The following is a 20,168-nucleotide window of genomic DNA, read 5'->3' on the forward strand; positions in this document are numbered from 1 at the left end:
GGGTTCATATTCAAGCTATTTTAGGATTTTAAATTGGTTATCTAAACAAATGGGAATTATGGGTTTCAAGGAGATTAATTCTTAAATCCTTTGAACACCCTTTCGAGTGAGACAAAGAGTATTCTAACTAACTCAATCCTACTTTTGTGGAGTTGAAATTAATTAAAACCCATTAGGTTCCTTAATCAATCTGTTAATCTTCTTAATCCTTAGTCTATTTTTAGATCTAAGTTAATTAAGTCCAATTTTATGATTATCTATCTCAAGGTTTTCTCCTTTCGGTGCTTTAACCAAGGATTATGAACAATACTTAATGGGATCCTACACTAAGCATGTCATTAAGCACACAAGAAATGAATGAAACCTCAAAAAAACATAAAATATGGATTACCCAACTAAAATCCATAAAATATCTTAAATATTACATGCCCAAACTCCAGAATCCTTGAAAACTACTCACTACCCATATTTAATACAAAAGATTCTAAGCAAATATAGAAATAAATCTGGAAAATAAACTAAAAACTAAGAAACCTAGTAAAATACAGGTAGAAAATGGTGAAGAAAAGAAGAAGTTTTCATATCTAATGCAGGAATGAAAGCAAATGTCGGCTGCTTCCTCTCTCTTCCATTTTCTATGTCTTTCTTTTCCTCCTCTGTTTTTCTGTGTTGTTGTTTAAATGAGGTAAAAAAAAATTCTCTATTTATATTCTCTGCCAAAAAAGAAAACTAGAATGGTGTGTAAGGTAATCAATTTACGTGGGAGAATCTTTTCTTTCGAGCTCATTTATGAAGAAATGCACAGGTTGTACAAGATCTTGTGCAAATCTGGCAATTATAGAGACTTCTCATGAGGTTGCACAAGTTATGCGGGCTGCCTGTGCAAGTTTCTGCATGCTTTGAAGCTTCCGTGAAAGTGCATAACTAGACTGCACAGGTTATGCGACAAGTTATGCAAGTTTTGGCTATCTATGAATTCCTTCCGTGAAGCTGCATGAGGAGTTGCGCAAGTTGTGTAGTCAGTTGTGCAAGTTTCAGTAAGTGTAGAGTCTCTTCCGTTAAGCTGCATGAGAGAAGGCATGAAAGTACACAAGTTATACAGCCGATTGTGCAAGTTTCGGCAGGTGTAGGGTCTCTTCCATGAAGCTGTATAAGGAACCTACACAAGCTGTGTAGCAAGTTGTGCACTTTTTGGCAGATATTCAATTCCTTCTAATTCCTATAAAAAAACTGCATAGTTGTGCAGCAAGTCATGTGGATTTTGGTAACTTCACAATCTTCAATTTCCAAGCTTCATTTTAGCACTTTTGGATCTAAAAATTACTCCTCACTTATACAATTAATTTTTAGTCCCTTAAAAATACCATTTTATCTACAAAACAAAAGCAAAATTACAAATTAGTCCAGAAATTGACAATTATACAAAATTAACAAAATGACTAATAAAATTAATTAAAAATGACTAACAAATCAATAAAATGACCATGAAATCTAACTTAATTAACTATGTAAAATGTATGCATCAATGCCCCTACTGCAGTGGCGACAAAAAGTATAAAAGTGAAAAGATTCCTGAACGAGCTAACAGGAAGTATGCAAACTTGGCTATATTGTCATACTAGCCATTTGATGTGGTTGTTGATCGGGCCCGACAGATTGAAATTAGTTATATGGGAGATGATGGAAGCAGAACAAAGAAAAATAGAGTTGAAGGCTCATCAGGTGTGCCATACATGAGTACCATGGGTGGTGGTAGTCAGAGTCACCACAGTGGAAAGGCCAAAGGAAACAAGAAAGCAGGTTTTAGACACAGAACCAGAGAGTTTAGGCTAGGCTATGGTTCTAACAGTGGTCAGAGTTTAGGTTACAGTAGTTCTGAGTCTAGTTCAGGATCTTCCTTGGAGCTATGCACACAATGTGGCAGAGTATACTCAGGGCCTTGTTTGATGATCTCTGGTGGATGTTTAAGATGCAGCTAGCAGGACCACTTTGCCAGGGAATGTCTCATGTTCAGTGAGCACTTGATGGGGTCATAAGGTTCTGTTGCTAATGTACCCCGTCAGTTACACCCTGGTACTTCCAGCATGGCAGGCATCCAGTTCAGTAGCCAACAGGGTCGTGGTTAGGGAGAACACAGCTTTGGAGGTAGATCTGGAGGTAGGAGCCAGATCCAGAGTTCTGCATCTCAAGGCAGAGGACAGGCTCGAGTTTTCACTCTAACAAACTAGGATGCTCAAGCTTCAAATGTAATGGTGGCAGGTATTCTTTCAATCTGTTCTTTTGAGGCATGTGTTTTGATAGATCCGAGTGCTACGCAGTTATTTGTTTCCCCTGTATTTGCCTTAGGATTGGGTAGGAATCCTATAGCTGTAGAGTGTCCTTTGTCTATAGCTACCTTCTTAATGACATCATAGATGTAAATATAGTTTTTATGGGTAGCCCAGTAGTAGTGGATGAAAAGATCCTCCCGGCAGACTTGGTTCCTTTGCCAGTGATGGATTTTAATGTGATCTTAGGGATGGATTAACTGTTAACTCATTATGCCACCATAAATTGCAGAAATAAAAAGGTGTATTTTCATATACTAGAGTAGAAGAGTTTAGCTTCGATGGTGACAGAAGCATGGCTTCGTACAACCTAGTGTCAACCATTAGCACCAGGAAAATGTTGAGGCGTGGATGTCAGGGTTATTTGGCACTAGTAAGGGATACATCTATTAAAGGTGCCAGTGTTGAAGATGTTTTTGTTCTTAGGGAATTTGTGGATGTGTTTCCTGAGGAACTTCCAGGGTTGCCACTAGACTGGGAGATAGAGTTCTGCATAGACATTGTACTGGGTACAAACTCTATTTCTATGCCACCCTACAGGATGGCACCAGCAGAGTTAAAGGAACTGAAGGAACAACTACAAGAACTTCTAGATAAGGGTTTCATTTGGCCAAGCACATCACCTTGGGGTGCTCTTGTTCTGTTCATGAGGAAGAAGGATGGATCTTTAAGGTTATGTATTGACTATAGACGGTTGAATAAACTGACAGTTAAGAACAAATATCCACTTCCTCATATTGATAACCTGTTTGACCAGATAAGAAGCAGGGTACTTTTCAAAAATAGAATTACGGTTAGGTTATCACTAGCTAAGGATCAGAAGTAAGGATGTGCCAAAGATAGCATTCAAGACTAGGTATGATCATTATGAGTTTCTGGTGATGTCTTTTGGACTCACTAATGCATCAGCGGCCTTTATGAATTTAATGAACAGAGTGTTTGTATTGTTCCTAAACTGTTTCATCATTATCTTTATAGATGATATTTTAGTGTATTCTCAAACAGAGGAAGAGTATGTATGGCATATGAGGATGGTGTTGCAGACATTAAGGGAGAATCAGTTGTATGCTAAGTTTTCAAAATATGAGTTTTGGCTAGAAACATTTCATTTTTGGGACATGTAGTTTCTAGTGTAGGAATCCAAGTGGATCCCAAGAAAATTGTAGTAACTGATTGGCTTACGCCTACTACAGTCACAGAAGTGCAGAGTTTTCTAGGCCTAGCAGGCTATTACAGGTGCTCTGTGCAGAATTTCTCCAGAATAGCAACTCCTCTAACCAAGTTGACTCTAAAGAATGTCCTGTTCTTCTGGTCGGAAGAGTGTGAGAAAAGTTTCCAAAAGCTTAAGGAATGTTTAACTACAGCTCCTGTATTGACATTGCCAATGAGTGGAGATAGGGGTGGCCACGGTTGAGGAACCGTCGGTTACGGTTCCTGAACCGCCGGTTCAGGTTCAATAAAATCATGAACCTAAACCAAACCATCATGAGACGGTTTGGAAGATGGTTCCGGAACCGCCGATTCCAGTTCGAGCTCCGGTTTAAAACAATTTAAGAGACGGTTCAAAAAATGACAGTTCAAAACAGTTTGAATGACGATTTGGAAGCGATTTTAGAGCGACTTAAAGGAAAAAATTAGAGGAAAATTTTATTGATTTATAATTTAAGTTATATTTGTAAAAATATTTTAATTTTTCTTAGAAATCTTTTAATCAAAATAAAATAAGAATAAAAAGAATAAAATTAACTTATTTTTAAGAAAAATTTAATAAGCAAAGACTTGAACTTATTAAAAACTAGAGATGAAATTAATTTTAAAAAAAATTAGAAAAAGGTGTATGAACTTAATTTTGCCTATGTATCCCTTTAGGATTTAGATGAATCAAAATTTTCAGTTATAGGTTGAGAGAAGGGAGATTGAGGTGGTTTGGTAATGTGAAGCATAGACATAGGAAAACTCTAGTTAGACATGTAGAGCACATTGGGTTAGAGAATAGAAAGAAAAGAATAGGTAGATCTAAACTAACTTAAAGGAGAATAGTATAATATGACCTAAAAGTATTACAAATTTCTGATGATTTAACCCAAAATCATTTAGAGTGGAGAAAGAGAATCCATATCGCCGACCCCAATAAATTTTTAGGATAAAAGCTTAGTTGAATTGAGAGTTGAGTATTACTTGCCCTTTTTTAAAAAATTATATGATAATTGATAATTAAAAAAATATAAAAGAAAAAAAATCAAAATAAAGGGTATTGAAAATTTTATTGAATATATAAAATAATAACAGAGTAATTGATATAGCATTAAAAATTTTAGTGAGCATATAAAATAATAAAGTAGGAGAATTATGAAAGTATTGAGAATTAAAAGGAGTGTAGAAAATAATTATTTAGAAAATTTGAGAGAAATTAAAAGAGTATTGAGAATTAAAGAGAGTGTAGAAAATAATTATGTAGAGAATTAATTTTATATATATATATATATATATATATATATATATATATATATATATATAAATGAATTAGGAGTGAAGTGAGGTATTTATTGAATTTTTTTGTATTTAAATCACTAGTTTGGTCTGGTTCAGAACTGTCGGTTCAATCCGGTTCGGAACCGCCGGTTCACGGTTTCTAAAAAATATGAACCTGAACCAAACCGTAGAAGGGCGGTTTAGGTCCGGTTCGAAACCGGTTCCGGTTTTAACCGGTTTCGGTCCGGTTTTGATCGAACCGGTTCCGGTTCGAAACCGAACCGTGGCCACCCCTAAGTGGAGAAGGATACACAGTGTACTGTGATGCCTCTAGAATTGGGTTGGGATGTGTTTTAATGCAATACTGCAAAGTAATGGCTTATGCTTCAAGGCAGTTAAAGAGGTACGAGCAAAACTATCCCACTCATGACCTAGATATGGCGGCTATAATTTTTGTATTAAAGATTTGGAGACACTATCTATATAGTGAGGTATGCAAGATCTAAATCGACCATAAAAGTTTGCAGTACATCTTCCAGCAGAGAGATTTAAATTTAAGGCAGAGGAGATGGATGGAGCTTCTAAAAGATTATGACTGCACCATTCACTACCACCTAGGTAAGGTGAATGTGGTGACAAATGCCTTGAGCAGAAAATCTTCTGGCAGCTTAGTGCATATATCAGTGGAAAGGAGATCGTTAGTTTGAGAGATACATGAGTTGATAGATCAGGGTTTGATTTTAGATATATCAGATGATGGTGCATTATTAGCACATTTTAAAGTAATGCTAGATGTGCAGGACAAGATTAGAGTTGTTCAACACTGAAATCCACAATTAATAAGGATTGTGGAAAGGGTACCACAGGGAGAAACTTATGAATCTGGGTTTGGTGTAGATGGTGCTCTTATGCAAGGTTCTAGGATATGTGTACTAGATGTGGACAACCACAGACATGAGATTATGCAGGAGGCACACCATGCACCCTATAATGTCCACCCAGGCTCTACCAAGATATACCTTGATATGAAAGATAGGTACTGGTAGAATGGCATGAAGAGAGACATAACAGATTTTATGTCCATGTACTTAACTTGTCAGAAGGTGAAGTTTGAACATCAGAGGCCATCGGGGAAGTTGCAGGAGATTCCCATTTCAAAGTGAAAATGGGAAATAATTACTATGAACTTTGTAACTGGGTTAGCCATACCACACGGGGATATGACTCTATTTGGGTGATAGTGGATTATTTAACCAAGTCAGCTCACTTCTTACCAATACAAACCACTTATTCAGTATGCAAGGGTATACATTCATGAAATAATAAGTTTGCATAGAGTTCCTGCTTCCATAATATCAGATAGAGGGCCTCAGTTTACTTCTTGATTTTGGAGGAAACTCCAGGAGGCACTTGGCACACAATTGAACTTTAGTACAGCCTCCTACCATTAGACAAATGGGCAATCTAAGAGAACAATTCAAACATTGGAGGATATGCTTCGTATGTGTGCCTTGGATTTTGGAGGACAGTGGGATGATCAGCTATTATTAGTGGAGTTTGCTTACAATAACAGCTATCATTCCAACATTGGGATGGTGCCCTATAAGGCATTATATAGCAGGAAATATAAGTCCCTTTTGTGTTGGACACAAGTTGGGGAAGCAAAGGTACATGATGTCGACCAAGTGCGGTATACTTTAGAGATGAGATAGTCCCTTTTAATCAAGGAATGTTTGAAAACAGCCTTCAGCAGGCGGAACAATTATATAAACCTTAGGTGAAAGGATGTAGAGTTTATAATGGCTGACTATGTGTTCCTAAAGGTCTCTCCTATGAAAGAAGTCATGAGATTTGGGAAGAAAGGCAAACTGGCACCCCGATACATAGGGCCTTTTGAGATCACAGACAGAGTAGGAGCAGTTGCTTTTCGACTGAAGTTACCACTAAGCCTTTCTCATGTCCATCCAGTGTTTCACATCTCTATGCTTAGAAAGTACATTCCTAATCTTTCTCATATGCTGCAGCCAGATATGATGGAGTTGAATGAAGACTTAACCTTCAAGGAGTAGCCAATAGCCATAGTAAACTATCAGAAGTAGCAGCTAAGGTCAAAACAGATCCCTATGGTTAACTATCAGATATATCCATATTACATAGTACTTGTTCAATATGTAATTCTATTTTTTTATTCTGCCTTATGTAAAATTCGAGGATAAATTTTCTGTAAGGGGAGAAAAATGCAACACCCTAAATTTTTAAATAATTATTTTATATGTAAATTATAATATTTTACTTTATTAAATATTGTGACAATTAATTTGAATTTTCTAGATTTTTAAAATCAGATTTGATTTTCTTAAGATAATAAATTTTATCGATTTCTAAAAATTTATTTAAAGACCACATAGTAAATTTAAAAATATATTTGGATTCTATAAATTTTTCTGAGTTTTCTATAATTTTTTTGAAATTTTCGGGGCTCATTTTGGATCTCAGGGCAGAGTAAAAATCAAATTTCAGGTGCCTCAAATCAAACTGGTTGAATCAAACTGGATCGAATCAAACCAATCAAATCGAACTAGTCTATTTCTCTTTTTCTTCCCATTCCCCTAGGCGTACGACACCCTCCTTTCTACTTCCATTTTCTCTCCTCTTCCCTTCCCCACGCTGGCCGGCCACCCTCCCCTGCTCCCCCCTCGCCAACGCTCCCTCATGCAACCTCCCTACTATCGGCCACCACTCCACTGGCTAAAAAATTGCGCTAAAAGTCCCCTCCTCACACACGTGCCGTTTCATCTTCTTGGCATGATTCCAGCTGATCCGGCTATCAATCGGATTAGGTCTTGTGTCCATTTTATTCTACTTTTTGAGAGCTTTCCAAAGACACCTAAAACGCTTGTTTTCATCAAGTAGTTTGTCTGATTTAAGCCTGAGAAGTTTAGCCCATTTCGACTTTTGGGCTAAATTTCTCCCAAACTGGGAACCCTACGGAGATTCTGAGAGTATCGGCATGCTCCATTCAGCAAGAGCTTTGCAGTGATATAAATTTCAAAATTTTCATACTCTGAAAATCTGATGGGTCCCACAAATTTCACTGTATTTTTCAAGTCTTAAATGAGCTTATTTAATTTCATAAAAATTATATTCTAACTCCTAGTGTTGTGGGCTTCGCGTAAGTACCTTTATTTTATGAAAATTTTACTACCGATCGGATCTGTATTTTCGGGCCGGACAGATGCGTTGCTAGAGTCGCTTTAGATACATGTCAATATTATAGTCCTCGTCACCGTTTTTGGATGCCCCGGACGCATTCTAAGCATCAGAATTGGCATAGGTAAACCTGAACTCTAAATTTCCTTATTTACCTAATATTGAATTTAGAATAAAAATTTATAAAATATTCATGAGTAGTTAAAAAATTATAATTCCTTTTGCAATAGCTTTACATCATTGTTAAGGACTGTAGGATAAAATTTTAGAATTTTTAGAGCTAGTTTGGTTAGTTTTTGAAAAATGGTAGTTTTAAAGCTTATAGTTGAATTTTCTAATTTGCTTGAGTTTGCCTGGTTTAGCGAACCCAAGAGGCATCATATGGTGTTGTTGAGATGTGAATTTGAAATGTATAATTTTAGAAGGTTTATTTGAACCACTTTGCAGGTTGAGTAGGAAAAACTCTACTGGATTTTCTGCATAAATTAGGGTGTGTTTGACTCTTTAAAGTCTTTTTTTGAGTTGATTATGATAAATTTGTAATATAATTGTTTAGGTGAACTGAGTCAACCTTCCTCCTCCGCCCAGTCGCCACAGTAGCTTCTGCTATACTATAAGTAAATATTAATTTTATTTATAATTTTAATATTATTTTATGATTCAAGGCATGCCCATGCATCACTTATACATATATGTTTATAGTTAGATATTAGGCATGCCTTGTGTTGCATTTTAATTGATGAAATTATAGTGAATGTTGCCTTAGGGTAATTTAGAACTGTGTGTGTGTCTCGGCATACGTGTGGTGTAATGGTATTAGATATGGATAGGACGGGCAAATTGGCTTGAGCTAGTCTCACCTAGGGCCTGGTCCTTTTTGTGATAAGTCGGAGTGAGTACGGCTTCGAGTTGATATCGCTGACCCCCGCAATTGGATTATTAAGAGAAAGTCCGACTCGAGTTGATCATTGGCAGGCATTGGATTAAGAGAGCTATATAAGAGATCAGCTCCCATATGTACATATTTTGATGTGACATTTAGATATATGAGTGCTCCAAATTATTTTTTGTGCGATTATTGTTTGAGTTGGGTTGAATATGTTGATCTGTGTTGCATTTTATCCTTAAGGATGCATTAGTGCTAGGTAGTTATAGAAATTATACTTAAAATCAATATCTTACTCTATGAGTCGAATACTCACTCTTGTTTACCCCATTTTTCCAGGTTACAGGAGGACTTTTTCCTTGTGATTAACCTATTTTCTTTCTCGTAGGTCTATAGTTATAGTATCCACATTTTATGTTATTAATTTGAAATCTAAAACTCTACATGTGTTAGGAGTATTTTATTTGGCTTGGGACCATAAAAGATTATTTATTTTGAAATTGTAAACTTATTAACTATGCATGTGTGAATGTGTGGGATGAATGTTTATTTTGGATGAGGGAGCTAAGCTCCCATTTGATTAAATTGATTGATTGAGGATTGTGAGGGTGAGCTGAGTTCCCCAAATGGATATATTTTGTGATTACAGGCCAAGTGAGTTAAAAACTCTCCATTGGATGGTCCAAGTTATAGCCGGACTTTATTCGGTTATTTTCTTAAAAATGGGCTCAAAACATGGGCTTATGATTGGGCTAGAAAATAGTTAAGCTTACTACGAGCTTTGGGGGTCTTATGCTAACCAAAATCCTAATGTCGGTCTAACCCATAGTTTGGGTCGTGATAGAATCCTCCTAATCTCTAGATTGGGGTGTGCATATTTCTTATTTTGGTTTGTGGCAGATCTGTGTGCTTACTTTGAGGATTTATGTGGAAGATATATTTGTGGTTGGTTGAAGTTGGCCATGTTAAGTGAAAAAAACCTGGACGAAAGTACACCCAAACTAGATGCCACATGTTAAGTGAAAATATCTGGACCAAAGTACAAAAAACACAAACCAAAGTAGACAAACCAAGCAATACATTTACATAACCTTACCATAATAAAGACAAGCATTTTATTTACAGGTTCTTAAAATGAACAAATTAGCATAATTGCTACCAAATCAAAATAGAGGCACAAATCATCCATGAAACTTAAGCCGAATACACAAAGCATGTTCCTATTTAACTAACCCAAAATGCAATTACGCATAACAACCACACCACAACTAAAAGTAGCAAATGCAAGGATCCAGTAGTTTGAGAGTTCTAAATCTCCTAAAGATGCAACCACAACAAAGCAAATAGGAAGCAACAAAGCAAATAGGAAGCCTAGACCAATAATAGAACCTCTCATGATCAGCAGTTACAATGCTTATCTGATACCATCTCTATAGAAAAAATTCACACAAAATTCCACAAAAAACCAACTATCACATCTGTGAAACTAGAATAAAGCAATAAGTTTATTCACTCTTGTGACAACTTGCTTAGCAAGAGAGTTTGCCACATTATTGCATTCACACAATACATGCTGAATAGAAATGATAGGGAAAACAACTTGCAAATTGTCAATTTTGTTAAAATTTGTTGTAATCTCCATGGTCTAAGATCATTATTTGAGCAATTGACCCAAGACATTGCATTGAAGGAATCTGATTTGAAGATGATACCATATGGCAGGCCATTGGGAAAATTTGCAAATAGCTGAAGGACTCTCCTAATAGCTATCACCTCAACATCGTTTGAATCAGACACCCCACATGATCTAGAAAAGATGCACATGAAGTAACCAGATGAATTCCTAAGTACCACACTGATTCTAGCTAGTCTAGGTTTTCCAATAATAGAAGCGTCCACATTCCACTTTACAACATTAAAGGTAGGGCGTTGCCATGACAAGGAAAGCTGAATAGGATTTGGATCCTTAGCTCGTTTAATCCCATCAACTACAAGAATAAGATCTTGGTGAAGATGAGAAAAATTAACATTGGAAGAATTCAACCATAAGGAAGCTCTATTAAAGATTGTGAAAAAGTCATAGTAAGCTCCTTCAAAAATCACCTTATTTCTACGTTACTAAATGGACCAGATGACTGAATAAAATAGAGTCATCCAAACTTGCTTTTGCAAATGGCCAGATACAAGACCTTCCCAATGTAAGAAAAGTTGTCTTAAATTTTTTAGTGCTCACCAAAACAATCCCACCAACTTGTTAAATGACACCAAATGCCCCAAGAACAATGACACAACACAAATAAGTGGTCAATAAATTTAGTTACAGAGTTACAAAAAAGGCAAAAAGAGTCAACATCTTGGATAATAACTCTATGCAAAAGAAGATCATTGGCGCTTAGCCTTCCTAATAAAGCTAACCAAGAGAAAACCTCAATCTTTGGTAAAGCCAAACTTTTTCATACACTTGTTACAAAACTATGAGACGAAGGTAATTGGGGCTGATACATGATAGAACATGTAGACTTCATAGTATAAGTGCCTTTATCATCAAATCTCCAATTCATTTATCACAATGAAAGAGACAAATAATGATTTTCGCAATAAGATTGAGCAAGTTGTCTCTTTGAGTGAGCTCCCATTCTCTTAGACTTCTTCTCTAATGCAGACACTAATGCCATTGTTTACCATCACATAAACCCACGTTATTGATTACTACCTCTTGATCAATTGAAATGGAGAAAAGATTAGGAAACAATTTTTCCAAGGAATCATTCCCAAGCCATTTATCTTTCCAAAATTTTCATCTTTCTTCTTTACCTAATTCGACTCTAATGCCTTCATTAAAAGGAAATACAACTCTAAGATCAATAATGTCTTTCCAAATTTGGGAACAACCTTGAAAGTTGACTGATTCCCAATTATTGTCATTGTTAACCTTGTATTTTTAACAAATCACTTTGGACCAAAGAGTTTGTTTTTCTAATGCCAAGCACCAAATCCATTTAAATAAGAGAGCTTTGTTTTTAACTAGCAATGAACCCACACCTAAACCACCATGTTTTAAGGTTGCCTGAATTAAGTTCCAATGGAGTTAAAAAAGCAAAAGGTAGTCCAGCGATTCAGATTATGTCCATACTTCTTTTTGTTGTGGCTAGAGCTTTGGTGTTTTGTCCTTTTTAACTGTGTTGCAAAGTCATTAGTTGTGGTTTGTGCTTGTGGAGCGTGCCTTTGGTTGTTGATTATGCATCTACGGTGGGATTAAGGTGAGAATCTCTGAAATCTTTCTTCTAGTCAAGCTTTTAGAGAAGCCCTAGGTTTCTACTGAGTCGGTTCTTTTGATGAATTGGTTATTCATTTGTTTATTTGGGCCTAAACCTCACCAAAATCCACCTTTCGTAATCTCTCTCAAATTAATGAAAATTTTATTTTAGTTTTAAAAAAAAACTAGATGATCTATCAAATATATATGTACTTGCTACTGTCATGTGGCATTCTAAATTTTGGTGCTGCCATGTGGCATTATAAAGTAAGAAGATTTCCCCTCGCTACTGCCACGTGGCATTCTAAATTTTAGTGCTGCTATGTGGCACTTACCATATAAAATTATTATATTTAATAATTATAGCAATTAATGCAAGTAATTATTACCATTACTATTATCATTAAATATTTTTACTATTAACATTATTACCACAATTTTTATGGCTAATTAATTAAAAATATTAGACATATTTCAGTAATTTTATAAATTTCTCATTTAATATTATTAAATTTTTAATTATTTTATTTAATTATAAAAATTTAAAAATTATATATCTTAAAATTAATAAATAATTTAAAATTATACTATAAACGAAGTTGTATGGAGTTAAAACACTTTGCATTCTCTCTATTTTTATATATTTAATCATTTTTAATTTATTTTAATGTTATTTTATTTTTATTTATCTTATTTTAGTATGTGTTTAATAAAGATATATTTTCAATTATATATTGAATGCTATATATATAATGAATTATAAAAAAATGAAATGAAATAAAATTTTATTTTCATAGTTATGGAAACAAGAAATTTATATTAATATTCAATTTTTATTATTTTTTTTATAATTTTTATGGTATAATTAATAAATAATTAATATTATTACTTTGGTTAATATTAATAATATTATTTTATTTTATTTTATTATTATTTAGAAAAAATTTTAAATTATATATATATGCGCTAAGTAATTTAATTAAATTCTCCATTTTTTTGTTAATTAATTATATAATTTCTTTAATTTATTATTAAGTTATTAATTCCTTAATTATGTATATATAAGTTATAAATTATTTAATTATTACACTTTAATATTATAATAAGTAGCTACTATTATTATTATTTAATTATTGTAAATGTTTAAAAAGATCAATTTAATTAGAGATAGAAAAATTAAGAGTTAATCAAATTAATTTATTAATTATACTTGATAAATAGATATGCTAATTTTATATGTTTTATTTTCACTTTCTGATGAAGAGGTGGTTCAGATTTAGTAAAACAAATTCAAGAAAAGATATGATTTTAAATCTGTCACATTTATATTAAATAGTAGTTTTTAATTGAATTTATTGATAATAATTTTTTATGTATTTCTTAAAGAGTTAGTAATATATAATTATTATATAGTTTAGTTTTTCTACATACAATTCTTAATTATTTTGATTTTCTAAATTTAAATAATGAAAGATATTGATTATTAAATATAATTGTCATTCATTATGAGTTTCATAATTTTTAATTTAAAAACGTCAATGGTAATTATTTTAAAGGAAAGTTAAATATTTTTAAATATATTTACTGCAATTAAATTTAGTATTTAATTATTGATAATTTGACAACTCAATACATTTAATTTTAAAATTCAATGAATATTATCATGACTATCTAATTATTACCACAACTAAAAGTTTAATTTTTTTTAAAATATCTGCTTCAAATTAGAACCAAGCATATTTAAATTTTTATGATAAATTAATGATTGAATTTTCTTTTAAATATATTTAATTATTAAAGGTAATGTCTATCCATTAATTTTTAATTTTTTTAAAATAAAAAAGTTCACATTAAATTTTTTCTGTATTTTCTGAATAGCTGTAATATATAATTACTAAATATAATTATTACACGTTATCATGTTTCTAGTTTTTAATTTAAAAACGTCAATCCCAGTAAAATCAAGACTCATATTTACTTTCAAGAAAAATCAATATTTAAAAATTTTTTCTATCTCTTTTATACATTTAATAAATTTTAATTATTTTAATATTATTTTATTTTTATTATTTTAAAATGATTTTATTATTATTATTATTATTATTATATACTAAGAATAACTTATAGCCATTAAAAAAAATTATTGCTATATTAAGTTTATTAATTTAAAATTATTGTTAATTTATTTAGTCAAAATTTATTATTAATATTTTAATATTTTAAATAATAATATTAAAATTTTTTAATTAAAAAATAATTTTTTAATTAATAATAATTTAATTAAATTTGATATATATATATATATATATATATATATATATATATATATATATATATTACTATACATGGCACATGTATTCTACTGGTTAATAATATAATCGTATGGTGGAATTCTCTGATCTGGTATTTGCCGGTACACTTGTCAAGGTGTTAAACGAACCTTGTAGACCAGTGCGTTTATGCTTTTCGATGTTTTGTCTTCTTTATTGCGAAGCAATCACCTCCTAGCCGACTGGCTCCTATACCTACCATGCTTTATCTAAAAAGGAGAAAAACATTCAAAAGCATGCACATGGCACATGTATTCTACTGGTTAATAATATAATCGTATGGTGGAATTCTCTGATCTGGTATTTGCCGGTAGTCAAGGTATTAAACGAACCTTGTAGACCAGTGCGTTTATGCTTTTCGATGTTTTGTCTTCTTTATTGCGAAGCAATCACCTCCTAGCCGACTGGCTCCTATACCTACCATGCTTTATCTAAAAAGGAGAAAAACATTCAAAAGCATGCACAGATTTGTGGTTGTACAATTCTGGGCAATAAGATTTGGAGCAACCTCTACCCACTATAATATAAACCATAAATATATATGATATCTTGATCTATAAACCAAATTACTTTCGGTGAAAAAAAATCTATACCAAATCATAAAAAAAAAAAGAAAAAAAGAAAAACGAGAGAGAGATATATAATGATCTCCTGCCTACAAGAAAGTGCTGGTCAAGTGATAAATTTGCATATCAAACTCGAATTCTTACTCAAACTCGAAAAAAAATCCAGGTAGGCAAGATTCCCCTTATATATAATTAAGCAGGGACTAAAAAGAAATTATTTATAGAGAAAAGAAAAGAAAAACCCTTACAGGTATGGAAGGCCAATCCTCCCCATTTGAGACCTGGAGCTAAACATATAGTAAGCCTAAATAGTTGTTTTCCTTGCATGGATGCAGCTGTTAAGTTTCTATGTCGTAGTATTTAAACAGCAAAGAGTTAGATCCAGTTAGAGAACTCATTCCAGTTCTAAAGTCTAAACAAGTTTCTTACTTGCAAATTATGTACCTCTAATATCAACGAATCGCTGCAGTCGTGCCACGCCTAGTACTCTATCCAAGAGAAAGAAGAAGAAAAGGACATGGGGTAGCATTTTGGTTTCTGGAAGAATAAGCTAATAAGTGATCTCTCTCTTCCCAAAGCATATATGAGGGAATATAGTGTATGGAGGAGGATTGGGGTTAAGTGGCCTCCTTTTCGTTTCAACCAAAACATCTATTGGGTTGAGATTAATTCTGAGTGTAGTGCTGCTCCATCTAAAGTAAAGGCATTCACCACAACCATCCCTCCATCACCTTTAAGGCCGACCCACTAACTCATTAGATTCCAAAAATGTTTATCTGCTCTTAGAAACTCTTCTTCGCCAATTCCTTTGTAGCCATAGTCATTAATGTCATGTCATTTTGAAAGCTCAAGCTCACTTTTTCTACGGCAAAATTAAGTTTTTGCAGTGCAGAATATGCCAGAATCCACTACACATATGTCCCCTTTTTAGTTTTTCCCGTTTTGAGAAGCTAGCTTGCACGTTGCATTATGCCTGCACCTGACCATGGTTGGATCAGAATCGGGATCAAACCGATTAAATTTGGATTCAAAACCATTACTCGAACCATGATTCTAATCCGGCCCGACTAAGGGAGGGTCAAGTTCAATATTCTCTCCGACCTTTAACAAGATCAGATCAAACTAGCAGTTCAGTCTCAAAAGCTGTATAAAATTATTTTTATATAAATAATATATATTTTAATTAATATAATTCGTTATAATATAATTATTCAAATATAAAATATTATTTAAATATTTAATTAACTCTTCATAATATTTAATTATTTAAATTTAATTACTTAATATATAATTTTTTATTAAATAATAATTTTTAATTAATTATTTTTAATATTTTTATTTAAATAATTATTTATTATTTAAAAATTATATATTTATTTATAATATATATTTAATTCTTGATTATTTATAATTATTTTAATATTTCAAATATAAAATAAATATTTACATAAACATAAAATTTGGATGAAAAGATCACTTAATCAAGAAAGAAATTAAATAAATGCACAAAGAGAAAAAAAAAAAAAAAGTCCGCACTAAAGAATTGGAGTTTTTTTTATTCTTCAAAGGCATATATATGCACTCAGGTAATTCGATAATTAGTCGTGTCTTTTGATAAAATTATGAAAATTTTATCAAGATATACTAAATGGATCACGTGTATATGATTTATGTGTTGAGGTTAAGCCCATGCGCATACCAGCTCACTCTTTTGAGCACTTTAATTTTTTTTCTCTAAAGACATATATATACACTCAAGTGATTCAGTGACAAAATATATTTATTAATAAAACTATAATAATTTTATTAATACATGATGATTTATATAAATCACTAACATATATTATTCACGATGAATATAAAATTTGGAAGGATTATATTGAAATTTAGGAAGAGAGAAAGAAATTGAAAAAATACTAATCATTATCTTAAAATTATTAAATATAAAATGTATTACGTGTGAATATTATTACTGACAAATTAGGATATAAAATTATTTGTTTTTTTATAATTTCCAGTTCAGTCATTGTCAATCTCAATCATTGAAACACCAATCAATCCACTGTACGTATTAAAATTATAGAATAAAAACACAATTTCCAGCTGACTATTTTGCCTTTTGAGCCAATTAAATATTGCAAATGTCATAAAAGAGTTAACATAAAATACACAACTTAACATAAAATACAATATAATGTTTCAAAAAATAAACTTAATAAACTATTCTATTATTTATAAAAAACAAAAAAAATGTTTGCTGGGGGTGGAACATAAGCATAAGCATTTACAAAGAAAAGATGAAAAACAATTTGGAGTTTTTTTTTTTTTTTTTTAAGAATAAGGTTTATTTTCCATCACTAAATAGCCTTTAAATTTGTTCCTTACCTTATTGTTTTTATTCTTTTATTAAATTTCGTCCAAATTTAAAAATTTTTACATTGATTACTCATTTTATTCATATTTTTTAATTTTAAATAATTTAATCATATTTTTTTAAAATTAAAAAAAAAAATATCTAATTAGTAAATTCTTAATTGAGGATTCTAAATTGTGTCACATGAGATATCAGATGATTTAATAAGTCATAATTTTTTGTTCTTTAATTGACTCATCCCTCTTTCCAGTAAAAGAAAATAAAAACATTATCCATTTTCTCCTAACCAACAACCTATTTCCTTAACCAGCAACCGATTTCCCAATTTCTATCTCTAACCATTTTCTTGGTCTTGTTCATATACTCTTCTCAACCTTTTTCTGATTTATTTTTTAAGTTTTTCATTGTGAATAAAATTAATGTCTTTAATTTTTCATGGGAAAAGAGAGAAATAAATCAAATGAAAAGAATAAAATAAAATTGTAACTTATCAAGTCATTTGGCATCTCACGTGACAAAGTTAAAATTCTCAAATTAAAATTTTAATTTTAATTTTTTTTTTAATTTTAAAAATTAAGATTAAATTATTTAAAATTAAAGATTTAAATAAAATAAGCAACCAACCTAAATCTTTGAATTTATTTAGTCAATAACCTATTATTATTATTATCTAATGAAGGGAGTTATTATATTGAATATGCTATTATGTTTGGTAGGCCAACTAGTTTCATTAATATTGAACAAGATAGGCGTCCATGATGAAGGCAATTGGGCAAGCAGATATGTCCTTACACAACCATTTCATTGACTTCCACATTCTCATTATCAATTTATCATAAAGTCAACATTTCTTAGAAAATAATAATAATAATATGTCAACTTAATTTAAAAAATAAAATCATCCCAAATAAAAATGGAGAAGGTTCCTTTCTTAATTTTATATTCAAAGATTTTTTTTTTAATTATTTGTTTGAATATATTAATTTTATAATCACATATATATTCTCAGTTCCCATCCATGCATAATCAAATAAATAATATCACACACATATGTAAATTGAAAAGAAGCAAAAGACTAGATTGTTATTACTTATTTATAAAAATAATGAAAATCATTCTTTACAATTGAAATATAATTCAATATCATATAAAATTATTTCTCCAATCAATTATTTCTTTGATAAAATTATTTTATAATATTTTATAAAATCTCAATAGGAAAAAATTAATCATAAATAATACCATAATGTAATATCAGAATTTAAAAAATTCTCAGTTTTCACAGGGTAATCTCACTTGTTTCTAGAAAATAAAATACAAAAATTGAATATTATAGAATTTCATATTGATTTGAGATAGGGCTAATGTGCCTCTTACATGGTTTTGGACACTCTTCTTTCCTTAAATTAGTTTTTGAGGTGATTAGACCCGATCCATTTTCTTAATATAATCTATGGGTCTATTTAATTATGAAAAATATATTTTTTCTATTTTTTATTTTTAAGAAAATTCAAATTTTTTAGTTTTAGGCAAAATAAAAAAAAAATGAAAACATTTTAATCTGTTAATAATAAAAAAATAATTTAAAATTAGAATTATTCATATATTTCATAATTAAAAATAACTAATTATAAATATATTTTAAAACTTATTTTTTAAAATTTAAAAATTTTTAATATCTGTTATTATTTATATGTTTTATAATAATATGATAATTCTTATTTTTACAAATGAATATTTTTTTAAACAATTATTTAATTTTAATATAAAAATCACATTTTATTTTATTATAAAAATTATTATTTTTAATAATAAAAAAATATTTTTCAAACTTTAACAAAATTTTAAAAAATCAATATATATATATATAATGAATAATAAAATTTAATTAGTTAAAATTACTATATTATAATAAAAAATTTAAAACTAATAATTTTTTAATTTTTAATTAAATTTAGTTCTTCAATTTAACAATATTAAACTTAGCTAGAGGAGTTGAGTGGCCACGTTTTCTTGGCAGTAACATTGCGATTAAACTTTTTTTTTTCCTATGGTAGAAGAAAAATGGTAATTATATGTATACATATTTTTTTTTTATCTATTTAGTTTATATAAGAGGAAAGAGAGGAATCATGGAATTCATAAAAGAAATACATAATTATTTTATATTATGTCAATTAATGAATGATTAAATTTTTTTATAAGTTTAAAAAAAAATTTTAATAATGGATGAAATTTGATTAATTATTAAAAATTAGTATATTTTAATTAAAATAAGGATAATAAATTATTAATTATAAAATTCTTAACACGATAAAGTCAAGAAATAAAAAAAAAAATTTAGCTTACAATATCCACTCTAGATAGATTATAATACTTATATTTATATTAAAAATAATTTAAAAAATAAAATTATTTTGACAAATTTTTTTAAATAATAAATTTTAATTTATAAAATCAAAATATTGATCATATTCTCATACTATTTTATAATTTATAATATTTTAATTGAGTAAAGTAATATATTTTTATTAATTTCACTTATTTATGACACTTTTAAATTAATTTTAATTATAATAAAATGCAGTCATGATAATTCAATATTATGACAATTCTATAAGAAATGTTAGATTTAACTGTAACGATTTTTATAGTCAAATTTGACTCCATAAATTTATTACAATAATATATAAATTATTATATTTTGCTGTTATAAAATTATAGTCATTAATATTTTATAATAAAAT

General features: G+C 30.4%; 1 long non-coding RNA gene across 2 annotated transcripts; it reads right to left on the bottom strand.

The window, feature by feature from the left end:
• Positions 1-14,748: 14,748 nt before the first annotated feature.
• Positions 14,749-16,104, bottom strand: LOC110670486 (uncharacterized). Of its 2 annotated transcripts, XR_009144930.1 has the most exons (3): positions 15,492-16,104; positions 15,296-15,393; positions 14,749-14,912 (listed from the first exon to the last, which is right to left on the bottom strand). It is a non-coding gene; the product is annotated as an uncharacterized LOC110670486 (long non-coding RNA). The 2 variants fall into 2 exon arrangements; XR_009144929.1 differs by having other exon boundaries at positions 15,296-16,104.
• Positions 16,105-20,168: the final 4,064 nt, after the last annotated feature.

Source organism: Hevea brasiliensis, chromosome 16 (assembly GCF_030052815.1).
Source record: "Hevea brasiliensis isolate MT/VB/25A 57/8 chromosome 16, ASM3005281v1, whole genome shotgun sequence".
NCBI classification, from domain to species: Eukaryota; Viridiplantae; Streptophyta; class Magnoliopsida; order Malpighiales; family Euphorbiaceae; genus Hevea; species Hevea brasiliensis.